The following is a 16,367-nucleotide window of genomic DNA, read 5'->3' as shown; positions in this document are numbered from 1 at the left end:
TTTCGACTTTTATACCCAACATATGCCAGGTACTGAAAGCGGCGTTTGGTCATATTTGTCCCAAACTCCCCTGCAGTCTACAAAATATCTCAAACATCCCAATTTCGAGGCCTGAGCCATATTTTGGAGTCAAATTCTGGCTCTCTGCACGTATTCGCAGTTTGAAATTACGACTTCTTTCACCCAACATGGGCCAAGTACTGAAAGCGGCAGTTAGTCACATTTTGCACAAACTCCAATGCAGTTTTCAAAATAATCCAAACATCCCAATTTCGAGGCCTGAGCCATATTTTGGAGCCAAATTCTGGCTCTCTCCACGTATTCGCAGCTTGGAATTTCGAATTTTTTATACCCAACATATGCCAAATACTGAAAGCGGCAGCGAGTCACATTTTGCACCAAGTCCCCTGCCGTTTTCAAAATATCCCAAACATCTCAATTTCGAGACATGAGCCATATTTTCCAGCCAAATTCTGGCTCTCTGCACGTATTCGCAGTTTGAAATTACGACTTTTTATACCCAACATATGCCAAGTACTGAAAGCGGCATTTGGTCACATTTTTCCCAATCCCCCCTGCAATTTTCAAAATATCCTAAACATCCCAATTTCAAGGCCTGAGCCATATTTTGGAGCAAAATTCTGGCTCTGCACGTATTCGCTGTTTGAAATTACGGCTTTTTATACCCAACATATGCCAAGTACTGAAAGGGGCAGTGAGTCACATTTTGCACAAACTCCAATGCAGTTTTCAAAATATCCCAAATATCCCGATTTCGAGGCCTGAGCCATATTTGGAGCCAAATTCTGACTCTCTGCACGTTTTCGCAGTTTGAAATTACGAATTTTTATACCCAACATATGCCAATTCCTGAAAGCGGCGTTTGGTCACGTATTTCCCAAACCTCCCTGCAGTTTTCAAAATATCCCAAACATCCCAATTTCGAGGTCTGAGCCATATTTTGGAACCAAATTCAGGCTCTCTGCACGTATTCACTGTTTGAAATTACGACTTTTATACCCAACATATGCCAAGTACTGAAGCGGCGTTTGGTCATATTTGTCCCAAACTCCCCTGCAGTTTTCAAAATATCCCAAACATCCCAATTTCGAGGACTGAGCCATATTTTGGAGCAAAATTCTGGCTCTCTGAACGTATTCGCAGTTTGAAATTGCTAATTTTCATACCCAACATATTCCAAGTACTGAAAGCGGCGTTTGGTCACATTTGTCCCAAACCCCCCTGCAGTTTCCAAAATATCCCAAACATCCCAATTTCGAGGCCTGAGCCATATTTTGGAGGCAAATTCTGGCTCTATGCACGTATTCGCAGTTTGAAATAACGAATTTTTATACCCAACATATATCAAGTCCTGAAAGTGGCAGTGAGTCACATTTTGCACAAACTCCCCTGCAGTTTTCGAAATATCCCAAATATCCCAATTTCGAGGCCTGAGTCATATTTTGGAGCCAAATTCTAGCTCTCTGCACGTATTCGCAGTATGAAATTACGAAATTTTTTACCCAACATATGCCAAGTACTGAAAGTGGCGTTTGGTCACATTTGTCCTAAACCTCCCTGCACTTTTTAAAATATCCTAAACGTTCCAATTTCGAGGCCTGAGCCATATTTTCGAGCCAAATTCTGGCTCTTTGCACGTATTCGTAGTTTGAAAATACGACTTTTAATACCCAACATATGCCAAGTACTGAAAGCGGCAGTGAGTCACATTTTGCACAAAGTCCCCTGCAGTTTTCAAAATATCCCAAATACCCCAATTTCGAGGCCCGAGCCATATTTTGGAACTATATTCTGTCTCTCTGCACGTATTCGCAGCTTGGAATTACGACTTTTTTATACCCAACATATGCCAAGTACTGAATGCGGCAGTGAGTCACATTTTGCACAAAGTCCCCTTCAGTTTTCAAAATATCCCAAATATCCCAATTTCGAGGCCTGAGCCATATTTTGCAGCCAAATTCTGACTCTCTGCACGTATTCGCAGTTTGAAATTACGACTTTTTTATACCCAACATATGCCAAGTACTGAAAGCAGCGTTTGGTCACATTTGTCCCAATCCCCCCTGCAATTTTCAAAATATCCCAAACATCCCAATTTCGAGGCCTGAGTCATATTTTGGAGTAAAATTCTGGCTCTCTGCACGTATTCGCTGTTTGAAATTACGACTTTTTATACCCAACATATGCCAAGTACTGAAAGCGGCAGTGAGTCACATGTTGCACAAACTCCAATGCAGTTTTCAAAATATCCCAAATATCCCGATTTCGAGGCCTGAGCCATATTTTGGAGAAAAATTCTGGCTCTGCACGTATTCACAGTTTGAAATTACGACTTTTTATACCCAACATACGCCAAGCACTGAAAGCGGCGTTTGGTCATATTTGTCCCAAACTCCCCTGCAGTCTTCAAAATATCCCAAACTTCCCAATTTCGAGGCCTGAGCCATATTTTGTAGCCAAATTCAGGCTCTCTGCACGTATTCGCAGTTTGAAATTTCGACTTTTATACCCAACATATGCCAGGTACTGAAAGCGGCGTTTGGTCATATTTGTCCCAAACTCCCCTGCAGTCTACAAAATATCTCAAACATCCCAATTTCGAGGCCTGAGCCATATTTTGGAGTCAAATTCTGGCTCTCTGCACGTATTCGCAGTTTGAAATTACGACTTCTTTCACCCAACATGGGCCAAGTACTGAAAGCGGCAGTTAGTCACATTTTGCACAAACTCCAATGCAGTTTTCAAAATAATCCAAACATCCCAATTTCGAGGCCTGAGCCATATTTTGGAGCCAAATTCTGGCTCTCTCCACGTATTCGCAGCTTGGAATTTCGAATTTTTTATACCCAACATATGCCAAATACTGAAAGCGGCAGCGAGTCACATTTTGCACCAAGTCCCCTGCCGTTTTCAAAATATCCCAAACATCTCAATTTCGAGACATGAGCCATATTTTCCAGCCAAATTCTGGCTCTCTGCACGTATTCGCAGTTTGAAATTACGACTTTTTATACCCAACATATGCCAAGTACTGAAAGCGGCATTTGGTCACATTTTTCCCAATCCCCCCTGCAATTTTCAAAATATCCTAAACATCCCAATTTCAAGGCCTGAGCCATATTTTGGAGCAAAATTCTGGCTCTGCACGTATTCGCTGTTTGAAATTACGGCTTTTTATACCCAACATATGCCAAGTACTGAAAGGGGCAGTGAGTCACATTTTGCACAAACTCCAATGCAGTTTTCAAAATATCCCAAATATCCCGATTTCGAGGCCTGAGCCATATTTGGAGCCAAATTCTGACTCTCTGCGCGTTTTCGCAGTTTGAAATTACGAATTTTTATACCCAACATATGCCAATTCCTGAAAGCGGCGTTTGGTCACGTATTTCCCAAACCTCCCTGCAGTTTTCAAAATATCCCAAACATCCCAATTTCGAGGTCTGAGCCATATTTTGGAACCAAATTCAGGCTCTCTGCACGTATTCGCTGTTTGAAATTACGACTTTTATACCCAACATATGCCAAGTACTGAAGCGGCGTTTGGTCATATTTGTCCCAAACTCCCCTGCAGTTTTCAAAATATCCCAAACATCCCAATTTCGAGGACTGAGCCATATTTTGGAGCAAAATTCTGGCTCTCTGAACGTTTTCGCAGTTTGAAATTGCGATTTTTTATACCCAACATATGCCAAGTACTGAAAGCGGCGTTTGGTCACATTTGTCCCAATCCCCCCTGCAATTTTCAAATTATCCCAAACATCCCAATTTCGAGGCCTAAGCCATATTTTGGAGCCAAATTCTGGCTCTCGGCACGTATTCGCAGTTTTAAATTCCGAATTTTTTATACCCAACATATGCCAAGTACTGACAGCAGCAGGGAGTCACATTTTGCACAAAGTCCCCTGCAGTTTTCAAAATATCCCAAATATCCCAATTTCGAGGCATGAGCCATATTTTGGAGACAAATTCTGTCTCTCTACACGTATTCGCAGTTTGAAATTACGACTTTTTTATACCCAACATATGCCAAGTACTGAAAGCGGCGTTTGGTCACATTTGTCCCAATCCCCCCTGCAATTTTCGAAATATCCCAAACATCCCAATTTCGAGGTCTGAGCCATATTTTGGAGCCAAATTCTGGCTCTCTGCACGTATTCGCAGTTTTAAATTCCGAATTTTTTATACCCAACATATGCCAAGTACTGACAGCAGCAGTGAGTCACATTTTGCACAAAGTCCCCTGCAGTTTTCAAAATATCCCAAATATCCCAATTTCGAGGCATGAGCCATATTTTGGAGACAAATTCTGTCTCTCTGCACGTATTCGCAGTTTGAAATTACGACTTTTTTATACCCAACATATGCCAAGTACTGAAAGCGGCGTTTGGTCACATTTGTCCCAATCCCCCCTGCAATTTTCGAAATATCCCAAACATCCCAATTTCGAGGTCTGAGCCATATTTTGGAGCCAAATTCTGGTTCTCTGCACGTATTTGCTGTTTGAAATTACGACTTTTTATACCCAACATATGCCTAGTACTGAAAGCGGCAGTGAGTCACATTTTGCACAAACTCCAATGCAGTTTTCGAAATAATCCAAACATCCCAATTTCGAGGCCTGAGCCATATTTTGGAGCAAAATTCTGGCTCTCTGCACGTATTCACAGTTTGAAATTACGACTTTTTATACCCAACATACGCCAAGCACTGAAAGCGGCGCTTGGTCATATTTGTCCCAAATTCCCCTGCAGTCTTCAAAATATCCCAAACTTCCCAATTTCGAGGCCTGAGCCATATTTTGTAGCCAAATTCAGGCTCTCTGCACGTATTCGCAGTTTGAAATTTCGACTTTTATACCCAACATATGCCAGGTACTGAAAGCGGCGTTTGGTCATATTTGTCCCAAACTCCCCTGCAGTCTACAAAATATCTCAAACATCCCAATTTCGAGGCCTGAGCCATATTTTGTAGCCAAATTCAGGCTCTCTGCACGTATTCGCAGTTTGAAATTACGACTTTTTATACCCAACATATGCCAAGTACTGAAAGCGGCATTTGGTCACATTTTTCCCAATCCCCCCTGCAATTTTCAAAATATCCTAAACATCCCAATTTCAAGGCCTGAGCCATATTTTGGAGCAAAATTCTGGCTCTGCACGTATTCGCTGTTTGAAATTACGGCTTTTTATACCCAACATATGCCAAGTACTGAAAGGGGCAGTGAGTCACATTTTGCACAAACTCCAATGCAGTTTTCAAAATATCCCAAATATCCCGATTTCGAGGCCTGAGCCATATTTGGAGCCAAATTCTGACTCTCTGCACGTTTTCGCAGTTTGAAATTACGAATTTTTATACCCAACATATGCCAATTCCTGAAAGCGGCGTTTGGTCACGTATTTCCCAAACCTCCCTGCAGTTTTCAAAATATCCCAAACATCCCAATTTCGAGGTCTGAGCCATATTTTGGAACCAAATTCAGGCTCTCTGCACGTATTCGCTGTTTGAAATTACGACTTTTATACCCAACATATGCCAAGTACTGAAAGCGGCGTTTGGTCACATTTGTCCCAATCCCCCCTGCAATTTTCAAATTATCCCAAACATCCCAATTTCGAGGCCTAAGCCATATTTTGGAGCCAAATTCTGGCTCTCGGCACGTATTCGCAGTTTTAAATTCCGAATTTTTTATACCCAACATATGCCAAGTACTGACAGCAGCAGGGAGTCACATTTTGCACAAAGTCCCCTGCAGTTTTCAAAATATCCCAAATATCCCAATTTCGAGGCATGAGCCATATTTTGGAGACAAATTCTGTCTCTCTACACGTATTCGCAGTTTGAAATTACGACTTTTTTATACCCAACATATGCCAAGTACTGAAAGCGGCGTTTGGTCACATTTGTCCCAATCCCCCCTGCAATTTTCGAAATATCCCAAACATCCCAATTTCGAGGTCTGAGCCATATTTTGGAGCCAAATTCTGGCTCTCTGCACGTATTCGCAGTTTTAAATTCCGAATTTTTTATACCCAACATATGCCAAGTACTGACAGCAGCAGTGAGTCACATTTTGCACAAAGTCCCCTGCAGTTTTCAAAATATCCCAAATATCCCAATTTCGAGGCATGAGCCATATTTTGGAGACAAATTCTGTCTCTCTGCACGTATTCGCAGTTTGAAATTACGACTTTTTTATACCCAACATATGCCAAGTACTGAAAGCGGCGTTTGGTCACATTTGTCCCAATCCCCCCTGCAATTTTCGAAATATCCCAAACATCCCAATTTCGAGGTCTGAGCCATATTTTGGAGCCAAATTCTGGTTCTCTGCACGTATTTGCTGTTTGAAATTACGACTTTTTATACCCAACATATGCCTAGTACTGAAAGCGGCAGTGAGTCACATTTTGCACAAACTCCAATGCAGTTTTCGAAATAATCCAAACATCCCAATTTCGAGGCCTGAGCCATATTTTGGAGCAAAATTCTGGCTCTCTGCACGTATTCACAGTTTGAAATTACGACTTTTTATACCCAACATACGCCAAGCACTGAAAGCGGCGCTTGGTCATATTTGTCCCAAATTCCCCTGCAGTCTTCAAAATATCCCAAACTTCCCAATTTCGAGGCCTGAGCCATATTTTGTAGCCAAATTCAGGCTCTCTGCACGTATTCGCAGTTTGAAATTTCGACTTTTATACCCAACATATGCCAGGTACTGAAAGCGGCGTTTGGTCATATTTGTCCCAAACTCCCCTGCAGTCTACAAAATATCTCAAACATCCCAATTTCGAGGCCTGAGCCATATTTTGGAGTCAAATTCTGGCTCTCTGCACGTATTCGCAGTTTGAAATTACGACTTCTTTCACCCAACATGGGCCAAGTACTGAAAGCGGCAGTTAGTCACATTTTGCACAAACTCCAATGCAGTTTTCAAAATAATCCAAACATCCCAATTTCGAGGCCTGAGCCATATTTTGGAGCCAAATTCTGGCTCTCTCCACGTATTCGCAGCTTGGAATTTCGACTTTTTTATACCCAACATATGCCAAGTACTGAAAGCGGCAGCGAGTCACATTTTGCACCAAGTCCCCTGCCGTTTTCAAAATATCCCAAACATCTCAATTTCGAGGCCTGAGCCATATTTTCCAGCCAAATTCTGGCTCTCTGCACGTATTCGCAGTTTGAAATTACGACTTTTTATACCCAAAATATGCCAAGTACTGAAAGCGGCATTTGGTCACATTTTTCCCAATCCCCCCTGCAATTTTCAAAATATCCTAAACATCCCAATTTCGAGGCCTGAGCCATATTTTGGAGCAAAATTCTGGCTCTGCACGTATTCGCTGTTTGAAATTACGGCTTTTTATACCCAACATATGCCAAGTACTGAAAGGGGCAGTGAGTCACATTTTGCACAAACTCCAATGCAGTTTTCAAAATATCCCAAATATCCCGATTTCGAGGCCTGAGCCATATTTGGAGCCAAATTCTGACTCTCTGCACGTTTTCGCAGTTTGAAATTACGAATTTTTATACCCAACATATGCCAATTCCTGAAAGCGGCGTTTGGTCACATATTTCCCAAACCTCCCTGCAGTTTTCAAAATATCCCAAACATCCCAATTTCGAGGTCAGAGCCATATTTTGGAACCAAATTCAGGCTCTCTGCAAGTATTCGCTGTTTGAAATTACGACTTTTATACCCAACATATGCCAATTCCTGAAAGCGGCGTTTGGTCACATATTTCCCAAACCTCCCTGCAGTTTTCAAAATATCCCAAACATCCCAATTTCGAGGCCTAAGCCATATTTTGGAGCCAAATTCTGGCTCTCTGCACGTATTCGCAGTTTTAAATTCCGAATTTTTTATACCCAACATATGCCAAGTACTGACAGCAGCAGGGAGTCACATTTTGCACAAAGTCCCCTGCAGTTTTCAAAATATCCCAAATATCCCAATTTCGAGGCATGAGCCATATTTTGGAGACAAATTCTGTCTCTCTACACGTATTCGCAGTTTGAAATTGCGAATTTTTTATACCCAACATATGCCAAGTACTGAAAGCGGCGTTTGGTCACATTTGTCCCAATCCCCCCTGCAATTTTCGAAATATCCCAAACATCCCAATTTCGAGGTCTGAGCCATATTTTGGAGCCATATTCTGGCTCTCTGCACGTATTTGCTGTTTGAAATTACGACTTTTTATACCCAACATATGCCAAGTACTGAAAGCGTCATTGAGTCACATTTTGAACAAACTCCACTGCAGTATTCAAAATATCCTAAATATCGCAATTTTGAGGCCTGAGCCATATTTTGGAGCCAAATTCTGGTTCTCTGCACGTACTTGCTGTTTGAAATTACCACTTTTTATACCCAACATATGCCAAGTACTGAAAGCGGCAGTAAGTCACATTTTGCACAAACTCCAATGCAGTTTTCAAAATAATCCAAACATCCCAATTTCGAGACCTGAGCCATATTTTCGAGCCAAATTCTGACTCTCTGCACGTATTCGCAGTTTGAAATTACGACTTTTTTATTCCCAACATATGCGAAATACTGAAAGTGGCGTTTGGTCACATTTGTCCCAAACGTCCCTGCAGTTTTCAAAATATTCCAAACATCCCAATTTCGAGGCCTGAGCCATATTTTGTAGCCAAATTCAGGCTCGCTGCACGTATTCGCAGTTTGAAATTGCGAATTTTCATACCCAACATATGCCAAGTACTGAAAGCGGCGTTTGGTCACATTTGTCCCAAACCCCCCTGCAGTTTCCAAAATATCCCAAACATCCCAATTTCGAGGCCTGAGCCATATTTTGGAGGCAAATTCTGGCTCTATGCACGTATTCGCAGTTTGAAATAACGAATTTTTATACCCAACATATATCAAGTCCTGAAAGTGGCAGTGAGTCACATTTTGCACAAACTCCCCTGCAGTTTTCGAAATATCCCAAATATCCCAATTTCGAGGCCTGAGTCATATTTTGGAGCCAAATTCTAGCTCTCTGCACGTATTCGCAGTATGAAATTACGAAATTTTTTACCCAACATATGCCAAGTACTGAAAGCGGCGTTTGGTCACATTTGTCCTAAACCTCCCTGCAATTTTCAAAATATCCTAAACGTTCTAATTTCGAGGCCTGAGCCATATTTTCGAGCCAAATTCTGGCTCTTTGCACGTATTCGTAGTTTGAAAATACGACTTTTAATACCCAACATATGCCAAGTACTGAAAGCGGCAGTGAGTCACATTTTGCACAAAGTCCCCTGCAGTTTTCAAAATATCCCAAATACCCCAATTTCGAGGCCCGAGCCATATTTTGGAACTAAATTCTGTCTCTCTGCACGTATTGGCAGCTTGGAATTACGACTTTTTTATACCCAACATATGCCAAGTACTGAATGCGGCAGTGAGTCACATTTTGCACAAAGTCCCCTTCAGTTTTCAAAATATCCCAAATATCCCAATTTCGAGGCCTGAGCCATATTTTGCAGCCAAATTCTGACTCTCTGCACGTATTCGCAGTTTGAAATTACGACTTTTTTATACCCAACATATGCCAAGTACTGAAAGCAGCGTTTGGTCACATTTGTCCCAATCCCCCCTGCAATTTTCAAAATATCCCAAACATCCCAATTTCGAGGCCTGAGTCATATTTTGGAGTAAAATTCTGGCTCTCTGCACGTATTCGCTGTTTGAAATTACGACTTTTTATACCCAACATATGCCAAGTACTGAAAGCGGCAGTGAGTCACATGTTGCACAAACTCCAATGCAGTTTTCAAAATATCCCAAATATCCCGATTTCGAGGCCTGAGCCATATTTTGGAGCAAAATTCTGGCTCTCTGCACGTATTCACAGTTTGAAATTACGACTTTTTATACCCAACATACGCCAAGCACTGAAAGCGGCGTTTGGTCATATTTGTCCCAAACTCCCCTGCAGTCTTCAAAATATCCCAAACTTCCCAATTTCGAGGCCTGAGCCATATTTTGTAGCCAAATTCAGGCTCTCTGCACGTATTCGCAGTTTGAAATTTCGACTTTTATACCCAACATATGCCAGGTACTGAAAGCGGCGTTTGGTCATATTTGTCCCAAACTCCCCTGCAGTCTACAAAATATCTCAAACATCCCAATTTCGAGGCCTGAGCCATATTTTGGAGTCAAATTCTGGCTCTCTGCACGTATTCGCAGTTTGAAATTACGACTTCTTTCACCCAACATGGGCCAAGTACTGAAAGCGTCAGTTAGTCACATTTTGCACAAACTCCAATGCAGTTTTCAAAATAATCCAAACATCCCAATTTCGAGGCCTGAGCCATATTTTGGAGCCAAATTCTGGCTCTCTCCACGTATTCGCAGCTTGGAATTTCGAATTTTTTATACCCAACATATGCCAAATACTGAAAGCGGCAGCGAGTCATATTTTGCACCAAGTCCCCTGCCGTTTTCAAAATATCCCAAACATCTCAATTTCGAGACCTGAGCCATATTTTCCAGCCAAATTCTGGCTCTCTGCACGTATTCGCAGTTTGAAATTACGACTTTTTATACCCAACATATGCCAAGTACTGAAAGCGGCATTTGGTCACATTTTTCCCAATCCCCCCTGCAATTTTCAAAATATCCTAAACATCCCAATTTCAAGGCCTGAGCCATATTTTGGAGCAAAATTCTGGCTCTGCACGTATTCGCTGTTTGAAATTACGGCTTTTTATACCCAACATATGCCAAGTACTGAAAGGGGCAGTGAGTCACATTTTGCACAAACTCCAATGCAGTTTTCAAAATATCCCAAATATCCCGATTTCGAGGCCTGAGCCATATTTGGAGCCAAATTCTGACTCTCTGCACGTTTTCGCAGTTTGAAATTACGAATTTTTATACCCAACATATGCCAATTCCTGAAAGCGGCGTTTGGTCACGTATTTCCCAAACCTCCCTGCAGTTTTCAAAATATCCCAAACATCCCAATTTCGAGGTCTGAGCCATATTTTGGAACCAAATTCAGGCTCTCTGCACGTATTCGCTGTTTGAAATTACGACTTTTATACCCAACATATGCCAAGTACTGAAGCGGCGTTTGGTCATATTTGTCCCAAACTCCCCTGCAGTTTTCAAAATATCCCAAACATCCCAATTTCGAGGACTGAGCCATATTTTGGAGCAAAATTCTGGCTCTCTGAACGTTTTCGCAGTTTGAAATTGCGATTTTTTATACCCAACATATGCCAAGTACTGAAAGCGGCGTTTGGTCACATTTGTCCCAATCCCCCCTGCAATTTTCAAATTATCCCAAACATCCCAATTTCGAGGCCTAAGCCATATTTTGGAGCCAAATTCTGGCTCTCGGCACGTATTCGCAGTTTTAAATTCCGAATTTTTTATACCCAACATATGCCAAGTACTGACCGCAGCAGGGAGTCACATTTTGCACAAAGTCCCCTGCAGTTTTCAAAATATCCCAAATATCCCAATTTCGAGGCATGAGCCATATTTTGGAGACAAATTCTGTCTCTCTACACGTATTCGTAGTTTGAAATTACGACTTTTTTATACCCAACATATGCCAAGTACTGAAAGCGGCGTTTGGTCACATTTGTCCCAATCCCCCCTGCAATTTTCGAAATATCCCAAACATCCCAATTTCGAGGTCTGAGTCATATTTTGGAGCCAAATTCTGGGTCTCTGCACGTATTCGCAGTTTTAAATTCCGAATTTTTTATACCCAACATATGCCAAGTACTGACAGCAGCAGTGAGTCACATTTTGCACAAAGTCCCCTGCAGTTTTCAAAATATCCCAAATATCCCAATTTCGAGGCATGAGCCATATTTTGGAGACAAATTCTGTCTCTCTGCACGTATTCGCAGTTTGAAATTACGACTTTTTTATACCCAACATATGCCAAGTACTGAAAGCGGCGTTTGGTCACATTTGTCCCAATCCCCCCTGCAATTTTCGAAATATCCCAAACATCCCAATTTCGAGGTCTGAGCCATATTTTGGAGCCAAATTCTGGTTCTCTGCACGTATTTGCTGTTTGAAATTACGACTTTTTATACCCAACATATGCCAAGTACTGAAAGCGGCAGTGAGTCACATTTTGCACAAACTCCAATGCAGTTTTCGAAATAATCCAAACATCCCAATTTCGAGGCCTGAGCCATATTTTGGAACCAAATTCAGGCTCTCTGCACGTATTCGCTGTTTGAAATTACGACTTTTATACCCAACATATGCCAAGTACTGAAAGCGGCGTTTGGTCATATTTGTCCCAAACTCCCCTGCAGTTTTCAAAATATCCCAAACATCCCAATTTCGAGGACTGAGCCATATTTTGGAGCCAAATTCTGGCTCTCTGCACGTTTTCGCAGTTTGAAATTGCGATTTTTTATACCCAACATATGCCAAGTACTGAAAGCGGCGTATAGTCACATTTGTCCCAATCCCCCCTGCAATTTTCAAATTATCCCAAACATCCCAATTTCGAGGCCTAAGCCATATTTTGGAGCCAAATTCTGGCTCTCTGCACGTATTCGCAGTTTTAAATTTCGATTTTTTTTTACCCAACATATGCCAAGTACTGACAGCAGCAGTGAGTCACATTTTGCACAAAGTCCCCTGCAGTTTTCGAAATATCCCAAATATCCCAATTTCGAGGCCTGAGTCATATTTTGGAGCCAAATTCTAGCTCTCTGCACGTATTCGCAGTATGAAATTACGAAATTTTTTACCCAACATATGCCAAGTACTGAAAGCGGCGTTTGGTCACATTTGTCCTAAACCTCCCTGCAATTTTCAAAATATCCTAAACGTTCTAATTTCGAGGCCTGAGCCATATTTTCGAGCCAAATTCTGGCTCTTTGCACGTATTCGTAGTTTGAAAATACGACTTTTAATACCCAACATATGCCAAGTACTGAAAGCGGCAGTGAGTCACATTTTGCACAAAGTCCCCTGCAGTTTTCAAAATATCCCAAATACCCCAATTTCGAGGCCCGAGCCATATTTTGGAACTAAATTCTGTCTCTCTGCACGTATTCGCAGCTTGGAATTACGACTTTTTTATACCCAACATATGCCAAGTACTGAATGCGGCAGTGAGTCACATTTTGCACAAAGTCCCCTTCAGTTTTCAAAATATCCCAAATATCCCAATTTCGAGGCCTGAGCCATATTTTGCAGCCAAATTCTGACTCTCTGCACGTATTCGCAGTTTGAAATTACGACTTCTTTCACCCAACATGGGCCAAGTACTGAAAGCGTCAGTTAGTCACATTTTGCACAAACTCCAATGCAGTTTTCAAAATAATCCAAACATCCCAATTTCGAGGCCTGAGCCATATTTTGGAGCCAAATTCTGGCTCTCTCCACGTATTCGCAGCTTGGAATTTCGATTTTTTTATACCCAACATATGCCAAATACTGAAAGCGGCAGCGAGTCATATTTTGCACCAAGTCCCCTGCCGTTTTCAAAATATCCCAAACATCTCAATTTCGAGACCTGAGCCATATTTTCCAGCCAAATTCTGGCTCTCTGCACGTATTCGCAGTTTGAAATTACGACTTTTTATACCCAACATATGCCAAGTACTGAAAGCGGCATTTGGTCACATTTTTCCCAATCCCCCCTGCAATTTTCAAAATATCCTAAACATCCCAATTTCAAGGCCTGAGCCATATTTTGGAGCAAAATTCTGGCTCTGCACGTATTCGCTGTTTGAAATTACGGCTTTTTATACCCAACATATGCCAAGTACTGAAAGGGGCAGTGAGTCACATTTTGCACAAACTCCAATGCAGTTTTCAAAATATCCCAAATATCCCGATTTCGAGGCCTGAGCCATATTTGGAGCCAAATTCTGACTCTCTGCACGTTTTCGCAGTTTGAAATTACGAATTTTTATACCCAACATATGCCAATTCCTGAAAGCGGCGTTTGGTCACGTATTTCCCAAACCTCCCTGCAGTTTTCAAAATATCCCAAACATCCCAATTTCGAGGTCTGAGCCATATTTTGGAACCAAATTCAGGCTCTCTGCACGTATTCGCTGTTTGAAATTACGACTTTTATACCCAACATATGCCAAGTACTGAAGCGGCATTTGGTCATATTTGTCCCAAACTCCCCTGCAGTTTTCAAAATATCCCAAACATCCCAATTTCGAGGACTGAGCCATATTTTGGAGCAAAATTCTGGCTCTCTGAACGTTTTCGCAGTTTGAAATTGCGATTTTTTATACCCAACATATGCCAAGTACTGAAAGCGGCGTTTGGTCACATTTGTCCCAATCCCCCCTGCAATTTTCAAATTATCCCAAACATCCCAATTTCGAGGCCTAAGCCATATTTTGGAGCCAAATTCTGGCTCTCGGCACGTATTCGCAGTTTTAAATTCCGAATTTTTTATACCCAACATATGCCAAGTACTGACAGCAGCAGGGAGTCACATTTTGCACAAAGTCCCCTGCAGTTTTCAAAATATCCCAAATATCCCAATTTCGAGGCATGAGCCATATTTTGGAGACAAATTCTGTCTCTCTACACGTATTCGTAGTTTGAAATTACGACTTTTTTATACCCAACATATGCCAAGTACTGAAAGCGGCGTTTGGTCACATTTGTCCCAATCCCCCCTGCAATTTTCGAAATATCCCAAACATCCCAATTTCGAGGTCTGAGCCATATTTTGGAGCCAAATTCTGGCTCTCTGCACGTATTCGCAGTTTTAAATTCCGAATTTTTTATACCCAACATATGCCAAGTACTGACAGCAGCAGTGAGTCACATTTTGCACAAAGTCCCCTGCAGTTTTCAAAATATCCCAAATATCCCAATTTCGAGGCATGAGCCATATTTTGGAGACAAATTCTGTCTCTCTGCACGTATTCGCAGTTTGAAATTACGACTTTTTTATACCCAACATATGCCAAGTACTGAAAGCGGCGTTTGGTCACATTTGTCCCAATCCCCCCTGCAATTTTCGAAATATCCCAAACATCCCAATTTCGAGGTCTGAGCCATATTTTGGAGCCAAATTCTGGTTCTCTGCACGTATTTGCTGTTTGAAATTACGACTTTTTATACCCAACATATGCCTAGTACTGAAAGCGGCAGTGAGTCACATTTTGCACAAACTCCAATGCAGTTTTCGAAATAATCCAAACATCCCAATTTCGAGGCCTGAGCCATATTTTGGAACCAAATTCAGGCTCTCTGCACGTATTCGCTGTTTGAAATTACGACTTTTATACCCAACATATGCCAAGTACTGAAAGCGGCGTTTGGTCATATTTGTCCCAAACTCCCCTGCAGTTTTCAAAATATCCCAAACATCCCAATTTCGAGGACTGAGCCATATTTTGGAGCCAAATTCTGGCTCTCTGCACGTTTTCGCAGTTTGAAATTGCGATTTTTTATACCCAACATATGCCAAGTACTGAAAGCGGCGTATAGTCACATTTGTCCCAATCTCCCCTGCAATTTTCAAATTATCCCAAACATCCCAATTTCGAGGCCTAAGCCATATTTTGGAGCCAAATTCTGGCTCTCTGCACGTATTCGCAGTTTTAAATTTCGATTTTTTTTTACCCAACATATGCCAAGTACTGACAGCAGCAGTGAGTCACATTTTGCACAAAGTCCCCTGCAGTTTTCAAAATATCCCAAATATCCCAATTTCGAGGCATGAGCCGTATTTTGGAGACAAATTCTGTCTCTCTACACGTATTCGCAGTTTGAAATTACGACTTTTTTTATACCCAACATATGCCAAGTACTGAATGCGGCGTTTGTTCACATTTGTCCCAATCCCCACTGCAATTTTCGAAATATCCCAAACATCCCTATTTCGAGGTCTGAGCCATATTTTGGAGCCAAATTCTGGCTCTCTGCACGTATTCGCAGTTTTAAATTCCGAATTTTTTATACCCAACATATGCCAAGTACTGACAGCAGCAGTGAGTCACATTTTGCACAAAGTCCCCTGCAGTTTTCAAAATATTCCAAATATCCCAATTTCGAGGCATGAGAAATATTTTGGAGACAAATTCTGTCTCTCTGCACGTATTCGCAGTTTGAAATTACGACTTTTTTATACCCAACATATGCCAAGTACTGAAAGCGGCGTTTGGTCACATTTGTCCCAAACCTCCCTGCAGTTTTCAAAATATTCCAAACATCCCAATTTCGAGGCCTGAGCCATATTTTGGAGCCAAATTCAGGCTCGCTGCACGTATTCGCAGCTTGAAATTACGACTTTTCATACCCAACATATGCCAAGTACTGAAAGCGGCGTTTGGTCACATTTGTCCCAAACCCCCCT

Source organism: Procambarus clarkii, chromosome 73 (assembly GCF_040958095.1).
Source record: "Procambarus clarkii isolate CNS0578487 chromosome 73, FALCON_Pclarkii_2.0, whole genome shotgun sequence".
In the NCBI taxonomy this organism is placed as follows: domain Eukaryota; kingdom Metazoa; phylum Arthropoda; class Malacostraca; order Decapoda; family Cambaridae; genus Procambarus; species Procambarus clarkii.
Note: the sequence above shows the minus strand (reverse complement) of the source record.